The sequence below is a fragment of the Crotalus tigris genome, unplaced genomic scaffold (genome assembly GCF_016545835.1).
Source record: "Crotalus tigris isolate CLP2741 ecotype Arizona unplaced genomic scaffold, ASM1654583v1 scf7180000024339.11422700, whole genome shotgun sequence".
Lineage (NCBI taxonomy): Eukaryota > Metazoa > Chordata > Lepidosauria > Squamata > Viperidae > Crotalus > Crotalus tigris.
In genome coordinates this window covers 10,972,624-10,998,909 of record NW_024100509.1, presented here as the reverse complement: position 1 = coordinate 10,998,909, position 26,286 = coordinate 10,972,624, and the positions used below count along the sequence as shown (strand labels likewise).

At 42.8% G+C, this 26,286-nt stretch overlaps 1 protein-coding gene across 11 annotated transcripts in view; it reads right to left on the bottom strand.

Annotated features, from left to right (window-relative positions):
* Nucleotides 1-26,286, bottom strand: part of FAT3 (FAT atypical cadherin 3) — a 550,618-nt gene that overhangs the window by 411,112 nt on the left and 113,220 nt on the right. The window contains exon 1 of one of the 11 annotated variants that reach the window (XM_039325845.1): nucleotides 22,969-23,101. The exons of the other annotated variants lie outside the window; for them this stretch is intronic. The gene's annotated coding sequence lies outside the window, so the exon portion shown is untranslated. Of the gene's footprint in view, nucleotides 1-22,968; nucleotides 23,102-26,286 lie in introns of those variants that run through there. 11 annotated transcript variants of the gene reach the window in all.

Below are 26,286 nucleotides of genomic sequence, written 5' to 3'. Positions count from 1 at the left end.
GGCATGCACACCATGCCCCAGAGATGGCAACCGTCCCTCTTCAACCAGCCCCCCCGCTAACTCGCCGAGGTCCCACGTGGCTGGATGCATTCCAGCATGGCTGATTTCCTAACCCCCCCCCCATCCTCCTGGCCTCGCATGCTCTCCTTTTCCTGGGCACAACCCACTGCATCACCTCCTCAGCTCTTGGCTGGCCGTCCAGCTCAGAGGTGGCTTCTCTGAACTGCTGGCAGCAGATTGTGGAGCCCCAGAGTGTGTTGGTTGAGGGACTGGCAGGCTATGGCTGCTGATGGACACTGTCGGCCCCCATGTGTTTGCTGGCCTCTGTGTGCAGGGACCGATGGTGTCAGGCAGCAGCCACCCCGGCACCTGCCTCGCCTTGCCCTGTGACAATGGCACCCCCGCCCTGCCTCGCCTCACCCCGCAGGATGAGCCTCCTGCCCACTTCCCACCCGCAAGAGACCCCCTGGATCTCCCCCAACCCTGCCCGGCCCCCACAGGTGTCCCTCCCCACGAGCAACACAGAGGTGACCATGCCCACTTTGGCCACACCCATCCAGTCTGTCATAACCACCATAGCCACGCCCACCCAGTGATAAATAAGCGGGTTTTGAGTTGCAGTTTGGGCACTCAGTCTCTAAAAGGTTCGCCATCACTGAAATAGGATATTGATCAAGTATCATGACTATTTCCTAGCACGTATCGTGACTAAAGTCAGTTTGGAACCAGGCTGGACACTGGGAGACTGTGAGTTCTAGACCCACCTTAAGCAGGAAAGCTGACTGGTTGACTTGGGCTAGTCACTCCCTCTCAGGCTTGTACCGAAAACAGAAGGAGGAAAGAATATTAGGTACCGTATATGCTGGCGTATAAGGCGACTTCCGGAAGCGCTAAAATTGGTGCCAAAGACGGGGGTCGTCTTATACGCCGGAAATACTGGTAGTTTCCGGCGTATAAGACAACGTTCTAGGAATGCGACTCGGCGACAAAGACGGGGGTCGTCTTATACGCCGGGTCGCCTTGTACACCGGCATATACGGTATGTTCGTTGTCCTGAATTATTTATAAAAATAAAATAAAATCAGGATTTAAATAAATAAATAAAATTTCCCACACCAATGCATAAAAGAAAGCACCAAAAAGGTAGGTGCTTATGTGTGGGTATGTGTTTTTTTTTTTTTAAAAAAAAAAAACACCTTCTGGAGGATTAAATATAAGGAACAAACTCACTGTTCTATAAATTAAATGAAGCCAAAAAATGCAGTAAAGGGGAAGGGAGCAATAATGCCCCCATAAGACTTGAGTTGAAAAGGAAACAAAAAAGTCGAAAAATCCACCTTATGATCAACATACTAAAAGAGGTAGGGTTACATGCTGTCTTTAGCCAAATTTAAATCACTCCTTGCAAAAAATCATTTCAATTCTGGTTATCTTTCTTTTGCTCACTGTTTGCTCCTTTGGGGAGAGAGAATGAGACCATGGGGTGTCAAGAGGAAAACCGGATGGGAGAATGAAAGAGCAGCCGAAATTTACGAGGAAAAAAGTATACCGAGAAGACTAATATCTGCCCCATTTTTAGATCTGGTTCCATCAAGTACTTACTTTGGTTTTTATTATATGAAGTCCTTAAGAGATTACACATGAAGAGTTGCGACTCATTAGAGGCCAAGTCCATTCCCAAACACAGCCTCCAAGATTAAATATTTTTAGTCTATTGCACATTCCAAGAAAAGAAATCATGCTTTAAGTACAACATGAGGCACCCAGACTTCCTGCATTGTTATTGTAAACTACTAAAACTTTAGTAGAAGATGGTATAGAAGGGGTGTTGTCTTACCTGAACACCTTTTCTCAGCACGGAGATGGAGAACAGGGGTAGGCAACCTTGGCTCTTTTATGACTCATGGACTTCAACTCCCAGAATTCCTGAGCCAGCCATGCTGAGGGGAAAGGGATTGGTTTCCATGTTGAGCCATGCTGGCTCAGGAATTCTGGGAGTTGAAGTCCACGAGTCATAAAAGAGCCAAGGTTGCCCACTCCTGGTATAGAAAGTCGAATAAAAACAAGAATGAAAACAGAGTGCTCTATAACATTGTCTAAACTGCAAAAAACCCTCCCCAAAGAAAAGGAGAATTTTAGATCAATTTTGTTTTTTTTATAATGTATTGTCTTTTAAATGGTTTAAATAACCAGTCTGTTTTTGCAAGTAGCTTTTGACTTATGATCATAACAGGTCATAAGTCATGATGGTTGTAAAGCAGGACACCCATGTGACCAATCCATTTTTTAACAACCTTTTTTTGTAGCAGTCGCAACATAATCATGGTAGTCCTAAAGCAAAGTTATTATTTGATATGGGCCATTTTTTCCAAAAACCGGAAGTAAATGCCATTTTTCAGCAAAAACATCATACAATGCAGTTTTGTGACTGCAGGACACTGCAAACCGCCATAAATGCAGCAAGCTGCTAAGCAATAGACATACAGTCACATGAATGTGGGTGATGGGGGGGGCAGAACCATCAAAACCGAGTCATAAGTTGAGGACTACCTGTATTACATTTCAGGATTATATAACCATGTGCACATCTTATTTTATTCAGCACTGTAGAAAGCGTATTGAGAGGTATTGCAAAACTCACCATTCCAGAAGAAAAGCATTGTGGTTTTACCTGGAATTGTCTGTTTTTCTTCTGGAATGCACTGATCAGACTGTTTCAATGCAGGCTTGGAAGTTTTCCATAAATCACTTCCTTTTCTGGAAGGTTTACTTCCAGAAAAACACTGTGGGAACAGAAAAATTGGATACTCTGGAACAAAAATATCCATCCACAAAATAGAAGAGTTTTGCACACAAGTAATGTGCCCATGTGTCTCCCTTTTCTGGGAGAATTTGCTCCTCTCCCCGATGCAAGGGTTGGTCCTGGTCTTCTTGAAGCTAAAAAAACTACATTATTCTAGAAATCCTTAGCACCTGAATACGCTATAGCTCCTGGTGCCAGGAATATAAATTCCATTAATTATAATTTTATTGTATGTTAGCATATAGCAACAGCAATAGCACTTACATATCACCCCATAGTAATTTATAGCATGCTCAGATGAAGCTTTGCTCCCTTGTGTGGCCTGGTTTCTAATAGGCCATGTACCAGTACCAGTCTGTGGCCCAGGGGTTGGGGACCTCTGCTATACAGTACTTTCTGGGCAGTTTACAAAGGCAGCATATTGCCCCCAACAATCTGGATCCTCATTTTATGGACTTCAGAAGGATGGAAGTTTAAGTCAACCTTGAGCCCTGTCAAGATTGAACTCTAGAATGTAGGCAGCCTGCAATATTGGATTTTAACCACTGTGCCACTAGGGCTCTCATAACTATAACTATATTATATTTTATAGTTATTACATTGGCTCCAGCTGTTGTTTTGTGTACTGCTTAAAGTATCCTTGACTGAAATGGCTTATATACTCATAAATACTTAATAACAGCAATCAAAAGAATAATCTGGTGGTGGTGATGGGCATTTTGAGTACAAAGCTAGTTGAATAACATCAGCTGGACTTAAACAAAAAGAGATACATCAACCATACATTTCTTTTCTGCAACATATTAAAACTAGGCAGTGTCATCTTCAAATATGTAGTTCCTACTAGGAAGCTGTATTTGTCACTGAAACAGAAACACATGATAACTGCATTTTTTAAAAGAAACTATGAAGTTGGCCATATTACGCCTTCACGAAGTGTCACTGATTCCTTACAAAGGTCTTCTGAAAAGAATAACTGCTGTGGGCACAATAGAGTTCTATATGTCATTTAAAAAAGAAGAAGCTTGAAACAGCTCTTGGCATCCCAAAGCTCAAATGAACAGAATTTCAATAAAGAGTGTGCTCCATTCTGCACCTGTTCCGGGAATTTATGAAAGTATTATCTGTGGTTTGTGTGCCTCTGAGCCATAGACTTTATTTTAGTAAATGAACTGAGAGTTATATTACTTGTGCTGGATGGATAAAAGGAAACAAGAGAAGGCTTTCTACACATTAAAACAAAATGGAATGAGGCTGCTCAATTATTTTTTTCAAGTTACCATATATATATATATATATATATATATATATATAGTATATATAGTATATATATTGTGTGTGTACATACACACACACACAAAGAAAAAAAAGAGAGAATATGTGTATGTGTGTACATATATATACACACACACAATATATATATATACAATATACACACATACACATACCGCATTTTCCCAAAAATAAGACCCAACCAGAAAATAAGCCCTAACGTGATTTTTAGGATGCTTGTAATATAAACCCCACCCCAAAATAAGATGCATTTAGTACCATATTTCCCTGAATATTAAGCCCTAACCAGAATATATATATATCTATATAGCGAGAAAGAGATCTTATATGATAATTTTATATATATGTATACACACAGAGAGAGGGGGGAAAAGAGAGAGAGAGAGAGAGAGAGAGAGAGAGAGAGAGAGAGAGAGAGAGAGGGAGAGAGAGAGAACGAGAACTTATAATTCATGGGCCCACAAAAGCTACTTATGACCCAGTTCTGAAGTTACAGTCACTGTAGTGCCTTCACAATTATTCTCTCTTACAACCGACTGCAGCCCCCCCCCCCGCACCTATCTCCCCCTGTCCCACTGGTTCAGGCCTTAGGCCTGAGGGGATGCTGAGGGGTGGGAAGTGGAGCATGGGGTGCCTCAGAGGGCCTCCCCAATGGCACCTGATGCCCACCATACCCTGCTTAATGACCTATTTGTTCATTTAATGAAAGCTTAGAAATAGCAAGGATGGAGATTTGTGTGAGAGATGATTGCACAGGCACTTCACTTAAGAACTCACTTAGCAGTTGTTGTGACTTCTGACCGTAATGGCCAGGTTCCATTATGATCATCAGTCAAGTACTGTCTGTAATATTAATACAGATAGTCCTTGACTTACAACCATTCATTTAATGATTGTTCAAAGTTATCGCAGCACTGAAAAAGGTAATTTAAGACTGGTTTTCACACTTAGGACCATAGCAACATCTCCACATCGTCAAAATTCAGGCACCTTGCAAATATTTATGGTAATTGTACTGTCCCAGGGTCATTTGATCATTAGCTGGCTTCTGACAAGCAAACTCAATGGGGGAAGCTAGATTCATTTAACAACCACAAACTTCACTTAAGAACTGCAGTGATTCACTTAACAACTGGAGGGAAAATGTCATAAACTGGTACACAACTCACTTAACAACCGTCTGGCTTCGCAATGGAAATTTTGAGCTCAATTAGTATGTCGGGGTCTACCTGAAGCTTCTTTCAGAAAAGAAGTGGTGTAAATCAAGATGAAAACACTTACATTTAACTAAACTTTTATATAATTCATATTTATTACTGGTTAATCATGTCTGGGTAAGGGGTTGGACTGGTAGCAGTAAGACCCAGAGTTAAATCCATTCTCAGCCAGAGAACCTCATAGGATGTCAGCCCTTCAAAATAGGTCAGTCTGGAAATAGATTCCATAAATCTTGAAAGCCTGACCTTTTCCTTTCCTTTCCCTTATGCCAGAGAGAGCTAAGACAGAGTCACTTTTAAGTTTCTTTCTAACATTTCCTTCTTTTCCAGGGTTTAATCATGTTTTAATATTTTTTTTTGAAAAAATACAAATAAATAAATTTGTTTTAAAATCGTAACATTTATTGAATCTGTTGAATAAATATAATTATAATTTTGTAAGAACTTCCAGAGGTATGTGGGATTCCAGCAGCCTCTGTTCTACTCTGTTCTTTTAATACTCTAATGAATATTCTATCATCGTTTCATGAATATTCTACTACGGCTAGGTTTACAGGTAACGTTCAGCCATAAATCAGGTTTCACAGTCCATCCATTGTGCTAAGCAAAAACAAGCACATATTAGCAGGAGGTCTGAACACAGTGCTAAAGTTCACCTGAATTCATTGGCAAAAGGAGAAAATCATGTTCAGTCCAACTGCTAAGAAAATGCATCAAAGACGTAAAGTAAAAAAGTAGTTCAGTGATCACTAATTAGTTCAATCAAACCTATTTCCAAAGTGAACTCAAAAACTATCCTCTCTAAAGACCTTGAGATCTACAACCAATTAGAGCAAGGGTCTTCAAATTCGGCCCTTTAATGACTCATGGACTTCAACTTCCAGAATTCCTCAGCCAGCATGTCTGGCTGAGGAATTCTGGGAGTTAAAGTCCATGAGTCATAAAGGGACGAGTTTGAAGACCCTTGAATTAGAGGAAAGACTTGACTCACTGGCAGTGGCTTGGTACACATTTAGTGCTTAGCCATAAAGCACTATAGTAGAAGAATCCAAGGTAAATGCAAAGAAACTCAGACTAGAGAAAGTTATTACAGTGATGCTATAATGCCCAAATGTAAACCATCCCTCCTACTCAGAAAGTATCAGCTCTCAGGCCCTGCAGTGAAAAGTTGTTGGGCGCAAAGGATCAGGTCCGTACGTTAAATTGTAGTTCAGAAAGTTTATTGTTAAAAGTCTGTACACCAGATTCTAATCAACTAATGTTCAATATTCAGTATTCAAAGTTCAGTATTCCAGTATCTGAGGGGCTGCCACAAGGCAGAAGGGGTCAGATTGTTCACCAGAGCACCAGAGGGAAGGATGAGAAACCATGGTTGGAAACTGATCAAGGAGAGAGAAGCTACCTGGAATTAAGGAGAAATTTCCTAACAGTGAGGACAATCAACCAGTGGAACAGCTTGCCCCCAGAAATTGTAGGCGCTCCATTACTGGAGATTTTTAAGAAGAGGCTAGACAATCACCTGTCTGAGATGGTGTAGATCAGTGGTGGCGAACCTATGGCATGGGTGCCAGAGGCGGCACTCGGAGCCCTCTCTGTGGGCACATACTGTCTCCCCAGCCCCGCCTCCTCCCACGGCCCCCTCCTCACCAGCAGCCCCCCCAGACAACAGTCACCCCTGGATGTGGCCCACGTGAAGCAGCGCAGCCAAGGACATGGTAACCGGGGAGCGGGGACAAGATTCCGCCCTTGCACCCTATCGCACGCAGATGACACTGCGGAGCATGGGCGTAGCCGCCATGATGCTGCTGGGCTGCCTGGGTGATCTATGGCGGGCTGTGGAGGTGGTGGGTGGCCCAGTGGGCAGGGCAGAGCAGGGATGGGGGTGGGGTGGGTGGTTTTTGGGCACTCGGTCTCGAAAAGGTTCGCCATCACTGGTGTAGGTTCTCCTGCTTGAGCAGGGGGCTGGACTAGAAGACCTCCAGGGTCCCTTCCAGCTCTATTCCTATTCCTATTCTATTCTATTAAGTTGGCACCAGATCTAACAGTCAACGGAATTCAAGAGGGGTTGGATATGCACCATTTGTGGCAGCATAAGGACACGGTGCTGCTGATGGGCTTAACTCTGCCCCCAGCTCTGCCTGCTCTTCTACAAAAACGGAGGGAAAAAAACGTAAGACTCAACCCTGGGGACTGACTTAGTATTGGCAGTTGCTGGTTTTCAGCTCTAATGATAAATTTTCTATTAGTGAGAGGGCTAGCTTACCTAAAAACTGGGTCTTCAACTCTCTGCTTGAGCTTTCAAATAATAGTAAAAGTTTGGATGAACCGTCACATGATGTTCAAGCAATAATGGCTTAGTTTTCATACCGCATTAAGCCATAACAAAACATATCCAATAGCAAAGTATGAACTCAAAACATTAAAAAAGCAAATATTTTTCAGAAGCTTTTGAGTATCTGTAGTAATTCCAGTAGCTCCTTCCAGGATAGTTTACATGTTATTTCACCTAACCACAAATGTTTAACTTGTTAAAAATAAATAAGCAATGAATACAGGTCGGAGGCAAGACTTTGATAAGTATTTAATGTCACCACTCTGACTGCATCAACATCAATTCAGTAACGTTATCCAGGATGCATGGGCTATTCCAACCAATGGCAAGATCTCCACAGTTGCAGTCTGCTCTCAATTTAAAGCAAATTGTACAGGTTAATTGATAACGTTAAAAATTCTCCTTCTCTTGTTACTCATTTTAGTAATGAATACAAAAAGAATTTATCAGCCTTTGCTCCCAAGTTTTCCCTTTGTAAAACCCTAAATTACCGGAATAATTATAGCAAGAAAGCATCTTGTACCAGTATGCAAAAATGTTCTGTAGCCAAGGAAACTGTAATAGTGAAATTAGAAAACGTGATATTCCCTGTAACTCTTAGATTACTACCATGAATTTCTAAAGTTTCTGGACCATTTATCACTAGGAAAACTGTCAAAGGCAGTTGATAGTTTAAATATATTAGATAGATCCTACAAAAGCAGAAGGCAGGGATCCCCAACCCCCAGTTTGTGGACCAGTACCGGGCCATGGCATGCCAGCAACCAGTCTGCACAAACAAGCAAAGCCCCATCTGCGAGATGCAGGCAGCACACAAAACCATGCACCGGTCCCTGGTGCCCAAAAGCTTGGAGACCTCTGGCCTAAGGAAAAATAACAAGGTGCCTTGCTGAGCTGATCCTGTGACTGTAGAATGTAGAAGTGGCCTCTCTTAATATCTTATTATGAAGTAAAGAGGTATTTACAACCATAATTGAATGCAACATTTCTGTTGCTAAGTGAGATGGTTGTTAAATGAGTTTTGCCCTATTTTGCGCCCTTTCTTGCCACAGTTGTTGTTAAGTGAATCACTGCAGTTTGTTAAGTCAGTGACATGGTTGTTAAGTGAATCTGGCTTCCCCCCACTGACTTTGCTTGTCAGAAGGTTGCAAAAGGTGATCCTGTGACCCAATTGCAATTGTCATAAATATGAATCAGTTGCCAAGCGTCTGAATTTTGATCACCTGACCGTGAGGATGCCACAATGGTCCTCAGTCTGAAGAACAGTCATAAATCACTTTTTCCAGTGCCGTTGTAACTTTAAATAGTCACTAAACGAACTGTTTAAGTCAATGACTACCTGTACTGTAAATGTGTACAGGTAGTCTCAACTTGCAACCTTATTGAACCCTGAATTATGATCATAAGTCGTGACAGTCATTAACAGGTCCCCACATAACCAATCTAATTTTATAACCTACGGACCAGGGGTCCCCAACACCCCGGGCTGTGCCCAGTATCAGGCCACAGCCCTTTCAGAACTGGGCCACACAAGGGACAGGCAAGTGTGTGAGCAATAGGGCACATGGTTGCGTGCAAAGCTCCTTTTGTGCAAGCAGGAAGGCATGTGTACACGTGCTGCTGCTGAGCCACAAAGCTGGTGTCAGAACACCTATGCATTTTGCCTTCCTTTCCTATACTTTCATTTCTTGGGTTCTGCCTTTCTAAGGGGGGGAGAGGGACCTATGGGTATTCTGCAGTGTACTTCCTTTGCTTTGTTCTACTCTCTTTGAAGAATCTTTCTTGGAGTGAGAATGGAATATGCCTCTGGCCATCTGCCTTATCTCCAAGTGGAGGGAACAAGCTGCAGAGAAACCTGACAATCTTGAGAATGGCGCCTTTTCAGTTCTTTCTCACAACAATTTGACACCTATGGATTGGCTCAATTTGAACAGTTGGGGTGGGGTTTTAATATAACGTTCCATGTGGGAATCTTCAGATCCTGCCTTACTATCCTGCTGTCAATACCTTCCAATAAAAGTTCTTGTTGAGACAATGCAAGTTTCAAGAGTTCTGCTTTCTTGGGAGGTTTAACTGAGGCAGGTCCTTTACAGCTGGAAAGGTTGGGGACCACTGCTATAAATTATATAAAACCCATTCTAGGACGTTCATTTCACCAAAGTACCATATGGTACAGCCTCAGGAATAAGGAGCATGAACATATTCAAACTTCGTCTAGCATAAATGTCTAAGGAGATTCTCAGTCATTCAGGTCACGGTTGTCCCAAAGGTGCTTTTCATTCCCATCCTTCCATTCCCCACCATCTAGTCAGAGCTGAAGAAGCTTCTTGGAGAAGTGAAATATCTTCAAAGAAAAACAAGGAAGTCCATTTGCCTTTTGGAAAAGCACGTTTGAGACAACCATGACCTGGATAACTGAGAATCTCCATAGACATTTAGCTATGCACTTTGGGATGAACACCCTTCGAATGGTGAGGGAGTATCAACAGATTTCCAGAAAACATTGCAGACCCCAGGAACCATTTGAGCTTCAATTTGGGATGCAGAAAACACAGACTCATCCCCAACAGCCTGCACCTGCCCTCAACAATGAAGGGATACAGGGCAGGAAACATCCTGAAGCCAAAAAGCCTCCACACACATTTTTGCACTACTCAGGTGACCCCGAAAACACAGGTGTACCTCCAAATGGCTTCAATGACTCTTTAAAAGAATGCAAATGACCAGCTGTCTGCAATGAATATAAATCCTTCCACTCCTCACCATCCAGTCAGAGCTAAAGAAGTTTCTTGGATGAGAAGTGAAACGTCTTCAAAGAAAAACAAGAAAGTCCAGTTGCCTCCTGAAAAAAGCACCTTTGTTACGCCTAGCACAGTGGTGGCGAACCTATGGCACGGGTGCCAGAGGTGGCACTCAGAGTCCTCTCTGTGGGCACATGCTCCGTCACCCCAGTCCTAGGCCTTCAGCTGGGTTTTATAAAACCTTTTTGCTTTAGGCCTCTGCCGCCGTGTGCGAAAAAAAAAAAAGGTTCAATCAATCAGTCAATTTCAACTTCTTACGGGAAAAAAAATCTTGCAAAATTGGAATTGATTGATTGAACTTTTTAGTCCCACCCAGTCTGCTGTTACCACTGCGGCCACGCCCACCCAATGGGCCACACCCACCCGGCACCCGACGATGCATAAGTGGGTTTTGGATTGCAGTTTGGGCCCTCGGTCTATAAAAGGTTCGTCATCACTGGCCTAGCATACTTGGTGGTAGAACATTGAATTATGATAATTTCATTGACTTGCCTCTTAAAGTCCCTGGAAAGCTAAAACATTGATGTACAGTCCCTGTACACAAGGAGGCTCTGCACAATGGGTTGAATAATCTTCAGCAGTAAAGGCAGACTTTACTATGTTAGCTGAACTAATTGTCTATTTTCATAACCTCTTAGACTTAGATTGTATCACCCTTCAATGTAAACCCCTGAAGTATTTCTTGCAACAAAACAGCTGTGAAAGCAGGGATAACTTAAGAATCTATTAAGTCTTAAAGGAGTCTCTTAAAAGTCTTTCTCTCCAAAATGGATCCACTAGAACAGTGGTGGCAAACCTATGGCACAGGTGCCAGGGGTTGCACTCGGAGCCCTCTCTGTGGGCACACATGCTGTTGCCCAATCCTTGCCTCCCCCCCCCGACCCCCTCCTCACCAGCATCCCCCCCTGGATGAGAGTTGTCTCCAAGCGTGGCCCACGCGGAGCAGTGCAGCCAAGGACATGGTAGCCAGGCAGCGTAGACAAGACTCTGCTCTCATGCCTCATCGTGCAGTTGATGCTGCAGGGCGTGGGGAGAGGGCGTGGCCGCCATGGCGCTGCTGGGCTGCCTGGGCGATCTGCAGCAGGCCCTGGAGGCGGTGAGTGGCCCTGTGGGCAGGCAGGGTGGGGCAGAACGGGGGCGGGGGTCGAGTGGAGGTGGAGTCAATTTTTGGGCCTTTGGTCTCTAAAAGGTTTGCCATCACTGCACTAGATACCTATGTTATTGTTAATGACATGTGGCATGCTATAATATCAATAATAATTGATTACATTTGCTTGCCACCCAAGTACCAACAACTCTCAGCAGCTCACAACAATCAAACAAACAGATTACAAAAGTCACAATAAAATCAATAAAAGATACAAGAAGGCAAGCACAACAGACCAGATGGAATGAAGGAAGGGGTCTCAATCTCCTCCCCAAAGGCCTGGGTAAAAAGCCAGGTTATATCTCAACAATTGCAAACAATTATAAAATTACATGTTCGGTCTTTTGAACCATGAATAAATTTAGATTGATTTCGAAACTACATATGATACAACAGCGGTTTGAGAGTTCACTAAACTTTTGGCACAGCTAATAGAATGAGACTCCATGCTAAAAGCAAACAATTCATGGGAGAAAAAAAAAATACTAATTTAGCTGCCACTATAAAGAGGTCACTTAAACTAGGCTGCTTGTGTTTGAAATAAACAATCAACTGGTTTTGCATTCTTTGCATTATTTCTTCTCTAAAATTCTGGTTCAACCATATGCTTCAGGAACTTGCTTGTTTTTTTCAGGGTGACCTTGAGTGATCTTAACTATTTTTCCTACTGAATTTTACAATCCCTTGCAATATTCTTTCAGTATACATGAAGCAAAAATTTGATATATATATATATTTAAGAGTCAGTTTCAAAAGATGGTTTCCAGCACCAAACCAAAAATACAGCCAGTTTGGAACTATTTAAAGCACTGGTGTCATTTTCTCAAGACTACTACGTCTTTTTTCAAGCAAAGTCAATGGAAAAAGCCAGATTCACTTAAAGCCTGCATGATTCACTTAACAACTGTAGAAAAAAGGTCATAAAATGGGGGCAAAATGTACTTAACAGTAGAGATAGGGGTCAGGTAGAGGTCGTGAGCAGCATACTGCCCCTCCAAAGCCTGCATGCCTCTTCTCTCTACATCAGGGCTTTTCAACCAGTGGTACGGGTACCACCTGTGGTACATTAGCACCTGGTAGGTGGTACGTGAACATCCTAGAAAAGTGGTAGTGGGGGAGGGGAATGAGCTGAACCAGTGGCCGCACCACACAAGCCTGAGTGAGAGACGGCTGGAGCTGCAAGGCTGTCAGGGCTCAGCGGAAGCGCTAGGATCAGCTCCAGGCTCCAGCTGGAGCTCGGCGCTGATCCTGGTGCTTCTGCTGAGCCCAGAAGAAGCGCCGATCAGCTGGAATGTTGCAACATCTCCAGGGTCTTGTGATTTACATTCAGGTGCTTGGCAACTGATTCATATTTATGATGGTCACAGTGTCCCAGGGTCATGTGAAGTGACCAAAACCTGCTGCAACCACCCAGCAGATGGGGGGAATAAAAACCAAACACCACCCCACCACACCCCCGCTGCCAATACTCAACAGAAACGCTCACAATGAAAACCTCTGACAGGAGAAAGAGCGCCGCTGGGCGGGCAGGTAGGTGTCTTGTTCGGCTGTGCCTTGGGGGGCACTTTTTTCAGTGCCATTGTAACTTCGAACAGTCACTAAGCCAGTGGTTCTCAACCTGTGGGTCGGGACCCCATTTGGGGTCAAATGACCATTTCACGGGGGTCGCCAAACAAGGCTATCTGCCATTTTTCCCCCTTTTCTTTGGCCACGCCCCTGGCACCCGGTGATGTATAAGTGGTTGGGGGTCACCACAACATGGGGAACTGTATTATGGGGTCGCAGCATTAGAAAGGTTGAGAACCACTGCACTAAGCGAATGTAAGTTGAGGACTACCTGTATTTCATCACTTTTTTCCTTTTTTTGTCATCAAGTTTTTGACACCTTGCTAGGCGACTGGTGGTACTCGGATGTTGCCATATCCTAAAAGTGGTACAATGGGTGAAAAGGTTGAGAATCCCTGCTCTACATGGTCTCATCCGTTCACATCACCATGGCAATGTGGGAAACTACCCCAGGCTGGTACATGACATCACCTGGTTCACATGGTATCAGCTAGGTTACATCAACAGGATGTGGCAGAAAACTGCTCCCTGGCTGGGGCCTCCTAGCTAGTATGTTCTTAAGGATTGGCAAGGAGTTTAACCAATAAAATGCTGTTGCTATGCTGTTGCCATGTTAAACTTTTGCTACTTGGAAAACTGTATAAAAAGCAAGAAAGACTGAGAGGGAGACGTTCCTCTCTACGTACACCCTGCAATGACTGGTCTCTGATTTCATCACTTAACAACTGCCTTGCTTAGGAAATTTTGGGCTCAGTTGTGGTTGTTAGGTCAAGGGGCTACCTGTATTTTAAAATCAAGCTAAATATGTTTTTGACTGATCATTTGTTGCTTTGATCGCAGCAACACGAAATTTAGCGACTGCAGAGATAATCAATGCTTTTTGATCCTGAAGAAGAAAGGATCCAACTTGATCAAATTTAATCTGGCTTCTCAGGGAATTTATTTATTTAGGGTTGCAATGTGTTGTTAATTGCGAAGTCGTGTCCGACCCATCGCGACCCCATGGACAACGTTCCTCCAGGTCTTCCTGTCCTCTGCCATCTTCTGGAGTCCATTTAAGTTCACACCTACTGCTTCAGTGACTCCATCCAGCCATCTCATTCTCTGTCGTCCCCTTCTTCTATTGCCCTCAATCTTTCCCAGCATTAGGCCCTTCTCCAGTGAGTCCTTCCTTCTCATTAGGTGGCCAAAGTATTTGAGTTTCAACTTCAGGATCTGGCCTTCTAAAGAGCAGTCGGGGTTGATCTCTTCTAGGACTGACCGGTTTGAACGCCTTGCAGTCCAAGGGACTCGCAGGAGTCTTCTCCAGCCTCAATTCTTCTCCAGCACCATAGTTCAAAGGCCTCAATTCTTTGGCGCTCAGCCTTTCTTATGGTCCAACTTTCACATCCATACATTGCAACTGGGAAAACCATGGCCTGAACTATATGCACTTTTGTTGGCAGGGTGATGTCTCTGCTTTTTAGTATGCTGTCTAGATTTGCCATAGCTTTCCTCCCCAGGAGCAAGCGTCTTTTAATTTCTTGGCTGCAGTCCCCATCTGAGGTGATCTTGGAGCCCAGAAAAATAAAATCTGTCACTACCTCCATTTCTTCCCCATCTATTTGCCAGGAATTGGGGTTGCAATGAAGATTGACCTAATACCTTTGTAAAACTGAAAAACTAGTAATACCTCAAAGGGAATGATGCTCCATTTGGGTGGGGTTCAGGGCTCCTGCCTAATGAAACTCCCCAAGGTGGTCCCTGAAATGCAGGCAGTCCTTGACTTACAGCAGTTCATTCAGTGACTCTTTGAAGTTACAACGGCACCGAAAAAAGTAACTTATGGCTGTTTTTCACACCTACAACCCACTGCAGAATCCCCATGGTCATGTGATCAAAATTGGGACGCTTTGGCAACTGGCATGTATTTATGACGGTTGCAGTGTGCCAGGAGTCACGTGACTTAACTTTTGCAACCTTCTGACAAAGTCAACGGGGAAAGCAGATTCACTTAACAACCATGTTGCTAACTAAGCAAACACAGAGATTCACTTAACAACTGTGGCAAAAAAGGTTGTAAAACGAGGCAAAACTCACTGAACAACTGTCGAGCTTAGCAAAGTATTAGTGAACTGTTAATACCACTTTACAATGCCCTAGTAAGGAAGGCCACACTTGGAATACTGCATCCAGTTTTGGTCACCACGATGTAAAAAAGATGTTGAGACACTAGAAAGAGTACAGAGAAGAGCAACAAAGATGATCAGGGGACTGGAGGCTAAAACATATAAGGGACGGTTGCTGGAATTGGGTATGTCTAGTTTAATGAAGAGAAAGACGAAGGGGGGCATGATAGCAGTGTTCCAGTATCTCAGAGGCTGCCCCAAAGAAGAGGGAGTCAAGCTATTCTCCAAAGCACCTGAAAGCAGGACAAGAAGCAACGGATGGAAACTCATCAAAGAGAGAAGCAGCCTAGAACTAAAGAGAAACTTCCTGACAGTCAGAACAATTAATCAGCGGAACCACCTGCCTCCAGAAGCTGTGAATACTCCAACACTGGAAGTTTTTAAGAAGAGACTTGACAGCCATTTGTCTGAAATGGTATAGGGTTTCCTTCCTGAGCAGGGGGTTGGACTAGATGACCTCCAAGGTCCCTTCCAACTTTACTATTATTGTTGTTGTTATATTGTTGTTGTTGTTGTTGGACTCAATAGCAGTAGTAAGTGGAGGACTAGCTGTATGGCAGAGAAATACACAGACAGGAGCATCAAAGTTCCCTACAATTTTAGGAATTGCTGGTTCTCCCAATCAGCCTATTCTGGGATCTGAACTCCCTTTTCGTAGAGTTTGCCAGCCGGCTGTTTTATTTTTACTTTGCCAACTTGCTGTCTCAGCCTCCGGGCTTCATGACCGGAAACTCTATAAGAAGAGAAGAATGGCAGGAGTCCACGCTTCCCATATGATAGATTAACTGCTACAGTTCATTTGCTCTTGTGGATTAGCTCAGTGAGAAGTATTCACTAAAACTGACATTTTGCAAAGGGAGGGGGGAAACAAAGTGCCTGAGAATATAGGCACACAGGGTTCACACTAGGTAGCTATTGTGTAGATGTCTTTCTCCCCTACAGCCTGTATTTTAGAAGGCAGAGGAAACTGCTTACAGCTTCCCTATGCAATTCTGCATATATATATGCAGAAGCTACACTAGCTGCAGTTTGCAGAAGAAAGGGTGTGTCCATGTCATAGCCTCAATGCTCTGCAAACTTTGCAAAGAATCCACTGTCCCAGGCTCCCTTCCCCCCTCTCCTCTTTGTTCTCCAGGCCACCTTAACCATCATGTGTGTGTGTGGGGGGACTTCATTCAAATGCTAATCGCCTTCAAACAAGTGAGCCCTGTATTTTCTCTCCTTTGGGTGGTAAGCCTGCTTTTTTTAGAATCACTTCTCCTTCCTCTTTGTCATTTCCATGGTGGTGGTGGTGCTGAATCCTGATTTATTTATTTATTGGGAGAGATGGGAAAAGAAGGGGGGGAACAGAGTGAAAGCAAGGGGAGGGGATGAAGAGAAGAGGCAACCACAAAATTAGAACCCATTTCCTAAAGAGTTTCACACACTACTGCTGTTCGCTATGACTCCCATCGTCCATCTAGTTTCCAGCCAATTTTCTCAATAATTATTTTTTGGGGTTCCTGAGTTTAACTCCTCTGGATGGAAATAGAGGTGATCGGTTAAGTTAGATCCCGCTCTTCTTTAAATTCTCAGGAATGTCAAAGACAGACAAGGGCTGTATTCAGTATTCAAGATGCATCCACAGCAAACCATGATACTTTTAAATTTTTTCTGGAAGTATTTTTTTTCTTTAAATTTCCTGCTTGAAAAAGTGCTCCTGTTAATGTTTTTCTGTCCCACTGTACTCAATCAGCTTAGCTTGCAAGCTTTATGGTTGGTCTTGCTCACTATCTGAAAAAGTCTTCTGCTTCGATTTTCCTTGGATTTAATTTCCTTTGAATTAATCTTAATTTAAAATGAGTGGAAAGCCAGGGAGAGTGCAGAGTATCACTAGTGTGGTAGACGTACAATGAAAAAGAGGATATTTGCACATATCCCCCAGCCACATTATACAGACAGTCTTTGATTTGCAGCACTTGGTTTAATGATTGTTCGAAGTTGCCCTGGAAAAATGACTTATGACTTTTTTCACACTTACAACCATTGTAGCATCCCCATGCTCAGTCCTGTAATGAAAATTCAGACATTTGTCAACTGATTCATATTTATGATGGCTGCAGTGTCATGGAGTCATGTGATCACTTTTTGTGACCTTCTGATAAGTAAAATCAATGAAGAAGCTATTCACTTAACAACCGGGTCACTAATTTAACAACTGCAGTGATTCGTTTAAAAACTGTGGCAAGCAAGGTTGTAAAATCTGTAAAGTTCACTTAACAAATGTCTCAGCCATGAAAAGGTTGGCCTCAGTAAGTCGAGGACTTCCTGTATAGCTAAGTTAAGGGGATGTTCCCTACAGCTCACTCACAAAAACATCACTTGTTTTTCTTTAAAAAGAAACACTATGCAGAAGACTTGTATAAAGACTTCATATTTTAATATAGGTGAAGTTAATCAGTGCATCTTTCCAGGGCTGATATTTAGAAAACCAGTTTATGAAACAATCTCTCTTCTCCCTGAGGGAAGTTAGCCCAGAGAAGGAAATATTAAAAAGACAGAAAAATATATTTTTCCTCAAAAGGACTTTTAAAAACCAAACCTGGCCCCAAATCTATCTCCCTGCCCCAAGCAAGACTTTAGCCCCATAAAAATGCAGATGTAAAACCATCAGAAAGTTGGAGCCAGAGCACTCAAGAACACAAACAGAAAATCTGCATGCCCCATCCAAACTCTAGGAGTCATTAGCCCCATCACCTGGGAATTAAACCACAGATATCAAGGCCTAGACAAACACTCAGAAACAGCCTCAAGGTTCATGCCACAGGAACAGGAAACTATTCCAAACAAAAGGCTAGAGGGGTTATAAAAACCTACTACCCCATGTGCTCAGCCCTTCTCTCCTCTGCACTTTCCTGAAGAACCATCTTTCTGCAATAAACTGTAACCTTCTTCCCAAAGCAGTCACTATGTTTGCTTATTTATTCCCGGCTTGGATGAAGACTTTACTTCTAACATCCCCTTGTCCATCTCAACTTCAGTGCTACCCACAATAATAATGGGTAAGATCAAAAACCCAAACTGTCTATTTCCCACCATTATGACAGTCAGCCAAGGGCCAATCTGGTGTATTTGGCTCCTCTAGAACAGAAGTTGCTAGAGCAGAATAGCATTAGCAAATAATCAGTTGGGAGAAAACTGAATGATTGTGGGGTCCTTGGCAGTCTCTGAGCTTGGTGGCTTTCTTGCAGACATTTCATTAAATTTAAAGCAGTTTGTTGAGTGATCGTTCAAGGTGACAAAGGCACTGAAAAAAGTGACTTATGACCATTTTTCACGGTGACATGCAGCATCCCCATGATCATGTGATCAAAATTCAGACGCTTGGCAACTGGTTCATATTTATGACCGTTGCCGTGTCCCAAGGTCAGATGATCCCCTTTTGCGACCTTCTGGCGAGCAAATGGGCTTTCCCAGATCAACTTAACAACCGCATTACTAACTTATCAACTTGCAGTGATTTGCTTAACAATCGTGGCAAGAAAGATTGTAAAATGGGGTACAACCCACTTAACAAATGTCTCACTTAACCACAGAAATAGTGGGCTCAATTGTGGTCATTAAGTTCGAGGACTACCTGTACTAAACTAGCTGTCATCCTCAGTGAATGAAACGGAATGATTTTCAGTCACTCACCCTAAGGAACATTTCTTAAATGTCACTACAGATGGTCCTTGACTTACAGTCACAATTGAGCCCAAAATTTTGACTGTTAAGCGACACATTTGTTCAGTGAGTTCTGCCCCATTTTATGCTCTTTCTTGCCACAGTGAAGTAGATCACTTAAGTTATTCAGTTAGTAACAGGGTTGTTAAGTGAATCTGCTTTCTCTATTGACTTTGGCAAAGGATTGGCAAAAATGATTGATTAGATCAGGGGTAGGCAAACTTGGCTCTTTTATGACTCGTGGACTTCAACTCCCAGAATTCCTGAGCCAGCATGGCTCAGCTTGAAAACCTCTCCCTTTCCCCTCAGCATGGCTGGCTCAGGAATTCTGGGAGTTGAAGTCCACCAGTCATAAAAGAGCCAAGGTTGCCTACCCCTGTCCTAGACAGACAGACAGGCAGATTTGCAATGTCTATGTGTTCAAGACACTTAAATTGTGGCAGTCCTTGATTTAAAATTCAGATACCTCAGTTCAATTCCACATTTTAGCCCAAAAAATATAGACCAGCCTAGCAAGAGTTCTTCTGAGCATGCTGACTAGAGATATTCTGCGAATTACAATTCCAAACACTGCACTAAGTAAAGCTGACATATAGAAAAAGAAGCTAACCAAATCCTCTTCCAGCTACGAAAAGATTCCTGCCTCTGCCCTTAACCAGGACCCTATGAAATGAACAAAATATATAAACAGTTGCTCAACTGAGCCCAAAATTACCACTGCTAAGCAAATTGCACCTCATTATATGACCTTTTTTGCTACAGTTGTTAAGCAAAGCCCTGCAGTTGTTAAATAAGTCATGCTGTCATTAAGCAAATCTGGCTTCTCCCCCATTGACTTTGCTTGTCGCAAGCTGGCTGGGAAGGTTACAAATGGTGATCACGCGACCTCAGGATAGTGTATTATGTCACAAATGCATGCCTGCTGCCAAGCACCCGAATTCAGATCACATGGCTACAAGAATGCTGCAACGGTTGTCAGTGTGAAAAATGGTCATAAATCTTTTTTTTTCAGTGCTGTTGTAACTTTGAATGGTCACTAAAGGAATGCTTCTAAGTTGAGGACTACTTGTACTTGTATGCAAAGTTTCCAAAGGACATTTCCCACTGACATCCATTGAAGTTTCCTGTGACACTCCATGGCCTCCCTGATTCTAACATCAATGTGATGTGGCTGCATGGTTTTGCTTTGAAGCTTCACCCAACAGTTCAACGACAGCAGAATTTCCTATTCCAGCTGTTGGAATTGCTGAGCGAGCTTCAAGGCAACTCAAACTACTTTGGTAAGAAAATGGCATTGTCTCCGTGTTGACAAAGTCTTTGTCGAGGTAAAGCACAATCAGAATTACAGAATAACAGAGTTGGAAGGGACCTTGTAGGTCATTTAGTCCAACCTCCTGCTCAAGCAGGAGACACTATACCAGGGGTAGTCAACCTTGGCTCTTTTATGACTCGTGGACTTCAACTCCCAGAATTCCTGAGCCAGCTAAGCTGGCTCAGGAATTCTGGGAGTTGAAGTCCACGAGTCATAAAAGAGCCAAGGTTGACTACCCCTGCACTATACCATTTATGACAAGTGGCACTAAAGGCTCTTCTTGAAAGCTTCCAGTGATGAAACATCCACAACCTCTGAAGGCAATCTGTTTCATTGGTTGATTGTTCTCACTATCAGAAAATTTCTCCTCATTTCTAGGTTGAATCTCTCCTTGATCAGTTTCCATCCGTTATTCCTTGTCCGGCCTTCAGGTGCTTTGGAAAATAGGTCGATCCCCTCCACTCTGTGACAGCCCCTCAATTATTGGAACACTGCTATCATGTCTCCCCTGGTCCTTCTCTTCACTAGACTAGCAATACCCAATTCCTGTAACCGTTCTTTATATGTTTTAGCCTCCAGTCCCCTAATCGTATTTGTTGCTCTTCTCTGTACTCTAGAAGAGTCACAACATTTTTTTTTAATAGTGTAATGACCAAAACTGGATTCAGTATTCTAGGTGTGGTCTTACTAAGTGTTATTAGTACCTCATGTGATCTTGATTCAATCCCTCTGTTGGTCACCAAGCATGTGTTCTAATAACACAATTCTATGCTTTCTAGATGGAACACTGCTGGACCTGTTTTTTTTTTTTTTTAACTCATGCTCATCACTTTTTCTATTACCATTGTTAACATCGTACAATCACTAAACCAGTGGTTCTCAACCTGTGGGTCGGGATCCCATTTGGGGTCGAACGACCATTTCACGGGGGTCGCCAAACAACGCAGTCCGCCATTTTTTCCCCTTTCCCTTAGCTGTGCTACTCCCTTTTATTTTATTGGCTTTTGAAAGTCAATAGAATAGACTCTCTTGAATAGAGTCTAATTCTATTGGCTTTCAAAAACCAATAGGAATTGTCCAGGCTGTCTCTGCCCTGCTGAGCCCACCAAAAGTCCCATTCTGCAAACGGTGCTGCACCAGTTGAGTAGTCCTCGACTTACGTCCGGTTGAGTAGTCCTCGACTTACAACCGATTGGGGATCGCAGCATTAAAAAGGTTGAGAACCACTGCACTAAACCAATGGTGGTAAGTTGAGGACTACTTGTAAAGAAAATGAGGCATAAACCTGTATCTTCCCAAACGTATCTTTTATTGCAAATTGGAGGAGGAGGAGGAGGAGGAGAAATTCCATTTCTTTAAAGTAACTCCATGAGAATACATGACAGAGAAGGAAAAGCATGGAGATCTCAAACAGGAAGAATCAGCAATTTTCAAGCACTGCCTAAATATTTGTTCCTCTCACAGAGATGCACTGGGGAAATTATTCTGGATTTTGTTTTTGGTTTTTTTCTCTGTATAAGCTTTAACAGTATGCAGCTCAATTTTGAATAAAATCTTCCCTGGGCAGACCTCTTCTGCCCCACCAAATCTGTTCCTATCTTATTTTGGTTTGGAAGAATTATTCTGCTGATGGACAGAATCCCAAACTTCATAATTTCCTTCCCACATTATGTCGGGTTGAAATTATTATTATTATTATTTTTAAAAAAGGGAAGAAGTAAAACGACCTAGCAGAAAGATGCTAGGAAGCACATTAGTGTTCCATTAAGAATGCCACAAAAGGAAAAAGCTATTTTCTATGAAAATGGCAAAATAAAACTACATGTGCAGAGCTTACAAATAATAACATTGCATCCATATTTTTCTGACACATGGATGGATGGTGCCTGTGGATTATTACATTCACCTGGGTAAAATAAATCTGCTGGGAGATTTCTGTTATCAATAAACTTATCAAGAGTCATAAAGGCCACGCAGGGTTAGGAACCCTTGAAAGAGGCACTACAAGACCAAGTAAGCCAGTGCAAATATCTTGCCAAGTTCTCACAGCTCTGTGGAAACCGAGTAGCATCCACCACTTGGTTTACATTGCACTGGGTAAATTCTGAAACTTCAGCCTGCACAAGTAAGGTGAGATCTTACCTTGCAGGAAATGTACAGAGGACAGCCAACTTTACCCCAAACAGGATGGAAACAGTCTGGTCTTCTTCATACTTTTGTTTTCTTTGAAATTATACAGTTCAAGGAGTAGTATCTACTCTCTAACACAGCCCTGTCTCTGTTCTTACACAATGAAACCACTAAGATGTGAAGAAACACAGGTCCACGTGGCTTGGGATTGTGACCAAGCAGACACTTCTCCTTCACTGTTGATAGTTAGGAGGAAAGCTGCTTACAATCCTCTTTGACTTAGTTAAGGACAACTTCCACCCATGCAATGGCTTAATCAACTCAGTTATTTAACCTGATCAGAATCCAAGGCACCTATATGCATATCTACTCTACCCTCTGCATACTTTCTTTTTCTCTCCTGAGCAAATCCAGGAACAAGCAAACGCCAGCAACCGAACAATGCTCATAGACTTTTGCAAGAGGAGACGCTAGATTTAGACAAACTCTCTCACCTTGGCGCTCATGTAAGTCACAAGTAAGCAAGCCTTCTAAACTCAGCCGGTTCCCCTTGCCGTGAAGCCGATCTGCCGAGACTCTTCCCTCTCATCCTCTCAAAAGCAACAGCCAGAAACAACTGCTCCCAGTTTCCTTCATTCTTCAGCACGCAAAGAGATGTGCACGCTGCCACGGTAACCAGGGAAAGCAAAAAAAACGGAATGGCCCGGCCTCAGTTTTTTTTTTTTTTTTTTGCTGCTAAGCGTTGGGGTATAAATAGAGAAGGAGGGAGAGACGAGAAAAGCAAGGAAGAGAACTGAGCTGAAGAGATAATCACTAAGTCAGTCTCTTTATTTATTTATTTTGCCAAGTACGCAAAGCAACCTAAGGACTTGTTCAAGTTTGGCACTGCTGGTCTCCGGCCACAAAGGAAACGATGAAGCTGAGAATCTCCTGGGGAGGGGGGGGGAGGAACTGATGGACCCAAGGGTGGATCTGGAGGACAAGATGGGGGGGGGGGAGAAGGACACAAGTACTCAATCAGGATCAGAACAATCCTTCCAAGGGCAGGCAGAGCAAATTCAACCCCAGGGTAGGAGTTAGCAAAGAAAAGAGTCACCTTGAAGCCTGCACATTGTGCAAATTACCAAGGATCCTTTTGTTTGTCTCCTCCTTTGATGATAAAAAATGGTTCCTTGTGTTTGAATAAACGAGACGGGAAAAGGTGAAAGGACTTTAGACTAACTTGCAGGGAAGGAAAGGAAGGGGCCTTCCTTCATTTCACTCATTATTACCCACTGAAGCTTTCCCATTACATGCACTTTGGGTTGAGGCATCCTCCTTGGCATACATTTGCTTTTGCCTGCATCTCCTAATCTGGCGCTCGGTTCAACGAAGCGCCCAGGAGCCCAAGGGGATGGGGATTCCACTGGACCCAATTAGCGCTCTGCTTTGCTGACTGCTCAGTGCAACGATTGATTTAAAAATAAACTGTGTTTTAGCATCCCTGAATTAAGCAAAACACACACACAGACACACACACATAGACCTCACAGAGGCAATAAAATAGCTACCAACTGCTAAGAGCACTACCTCAGTTTCCAGTTCGGGAAAAAGAAGACCGATGATTCAATAACAGTAACTGCAGCAAACAGAAACAATACTACAGGTAGTCCTTGACTTACAACCATTCGCTTAGTGACCGTTTGAAGTTACAACAGCACTGGAAAAGGGGACTTACGACTGTTTTCACACTTACGACACAAAAGCACTGGAAAAAAATGACTTATGACCGTTTTCACACTTACGACCACTGCCGCATCCCCATGGTCGTGTGATCAAAATTCGGATGCTTGGCAACTGGTTCATATTTGTGATGGTTGCAATGTCCCAGGGTCCTGTGATTAGCTTTTGTGACCTTCTAACGAGCAAAGATACCAAGTTATTAACTTAAACAACTACAGTGATTCACTTAACAGCCGTGGCAAGAAAGGTCATAAAATGGGGCAAAACTCACTTAACAATTGTCTTGCTTAGCCACAGAAATTTGTTAAGTCAAGGACCGCCTGTATTATCAGGTGCAAGAAATTGGGAACCAGGATTTGGTCCAAAATGAATACAAGTTTATTTCATGCTACCTCTAAACAAGAATCTGAACTACTAACAGTCAGAGCAAATAGACGGTAGGTAAGAGTCGACAGAATTCAAGGTGGGCTGGACTCAGATGTCTTCTGGACACCAAGGGATTCGAGACTAATGATTTGCTTGACCCTCTCCCTCCAGCTCAACCTGGTCATCTCCTAATTCACCTTGCTAGTCAGTTGTACACAATCCAGTTCTGAGTGCTCATTGTTTAGGTTAATGGTGCTGGTCTTGATGAAATAGACTGTTAGATAAAGATTATTTAAACTCCCTTTAAGGTCCCTTTGAGCAAACTCTACTCATATGGTTGCTATTTGTAAGGAACAGCATCTTCTTCTGAATTACAACTACAGGTAGTCCTCAAATTACAACCATTCATTTAGCGATTGCTTGAAGTTACAACAGCACTGAAGAAAGAGAGTTATGATCGGTTTTCACACTTAATGACTTTTGTAGCATCCCCGTGTTCACATGATCAAAATTTGGGCGCTTGGCCACAGGCATGCATATATGACCATGGCATTGTCCCAGGGTCATGTGATCACCAATTGAAACCTTCCCAGCTGATTTCCAACAAGCAAAGTTAATCAGGGAAGCCAAATTTAATTAACAACGGCATGAATTACATAATAATAATAATAATAACAACAACAACAATAATAATAAGTTGGAAGGGACCTTGGAGGTCATCTAGTCCAACCCCCTGCTCAGGCAGGAAACCTTACACCATTTCAGACAAATAGCTGTCCAGTCTCTTCTTAAAAACTTCCAGTGTTGGAGCATTTACTGCTTCTGGAGGCAGGCTGTTCCACTGGTTAATTGTTCTAAGGTCAGGAAGTTTCTCCTTAGTTCTAGGTTGCTTCTCTCCTTGATTAGTTTCCACCTGTTGCTTCTTGTCCTGCCTTCAGGCGCTTTGGAAAATAGCTTGATTCCCTCTTCTTTATGGCAGCCCCTGAGATATTGGAACACTGCTATCATGTCCCACCTTGTCCTTCTCTTCATTAAACTAGACATACCCAATTCTAGCAACCTTTCCTTATATGTTTTAGCCTCCAGTCCCCTAATCATCTTTGTCGCTCTTCTCTGTACTCTTTCTAGAGTCTCAATATCTTTTTTACATCGTGGTGACCAAAACTGGATGCAGTATTCCAAGTGTGGCCTTGGAATACTTAAGAAGTGCAATGACTGATTTAACAATGGAGGCAAAAAAAAAAAAAAAGGTTGTAAAATGGGGTGCAGCTAACTTAACAACTGCGTTGCTTAAGATCAGAAAATTTTGACTCAACTTTTAATTGTAAGTCAAGGACAACTTACTTGCAGTAGCTCTGGGTGAAATCAACTCTTCACAGATCCAGAATATGCAAAAGTTGAGATTTAGACCACCTGAAGACAAACCGGACTATCTTAGCCAACAGATCAGGAAGCATTTGCTCGGAGACCTGACTTAGTGCCAAGGAAAGAAATTCCCCTTTAACTTTTTTTTTTCCTACCAGTTCTTTAATTTCACGAAAGAGTAGTTCCTTTAGAAAGCTGCCTCCTGAGGGATTTTTTCAGAAGTGTTGTTTCTTTGAGTACTAACTGTGGGAGAATTTCTTTCTTCTGATAACATTCAGAGAAACGTCCCCCTGCTCCATTTCTTTGCCTACAAATTTGAAATTTTCAAAAATGGACCCAGCTTTCAAACATAAATACCC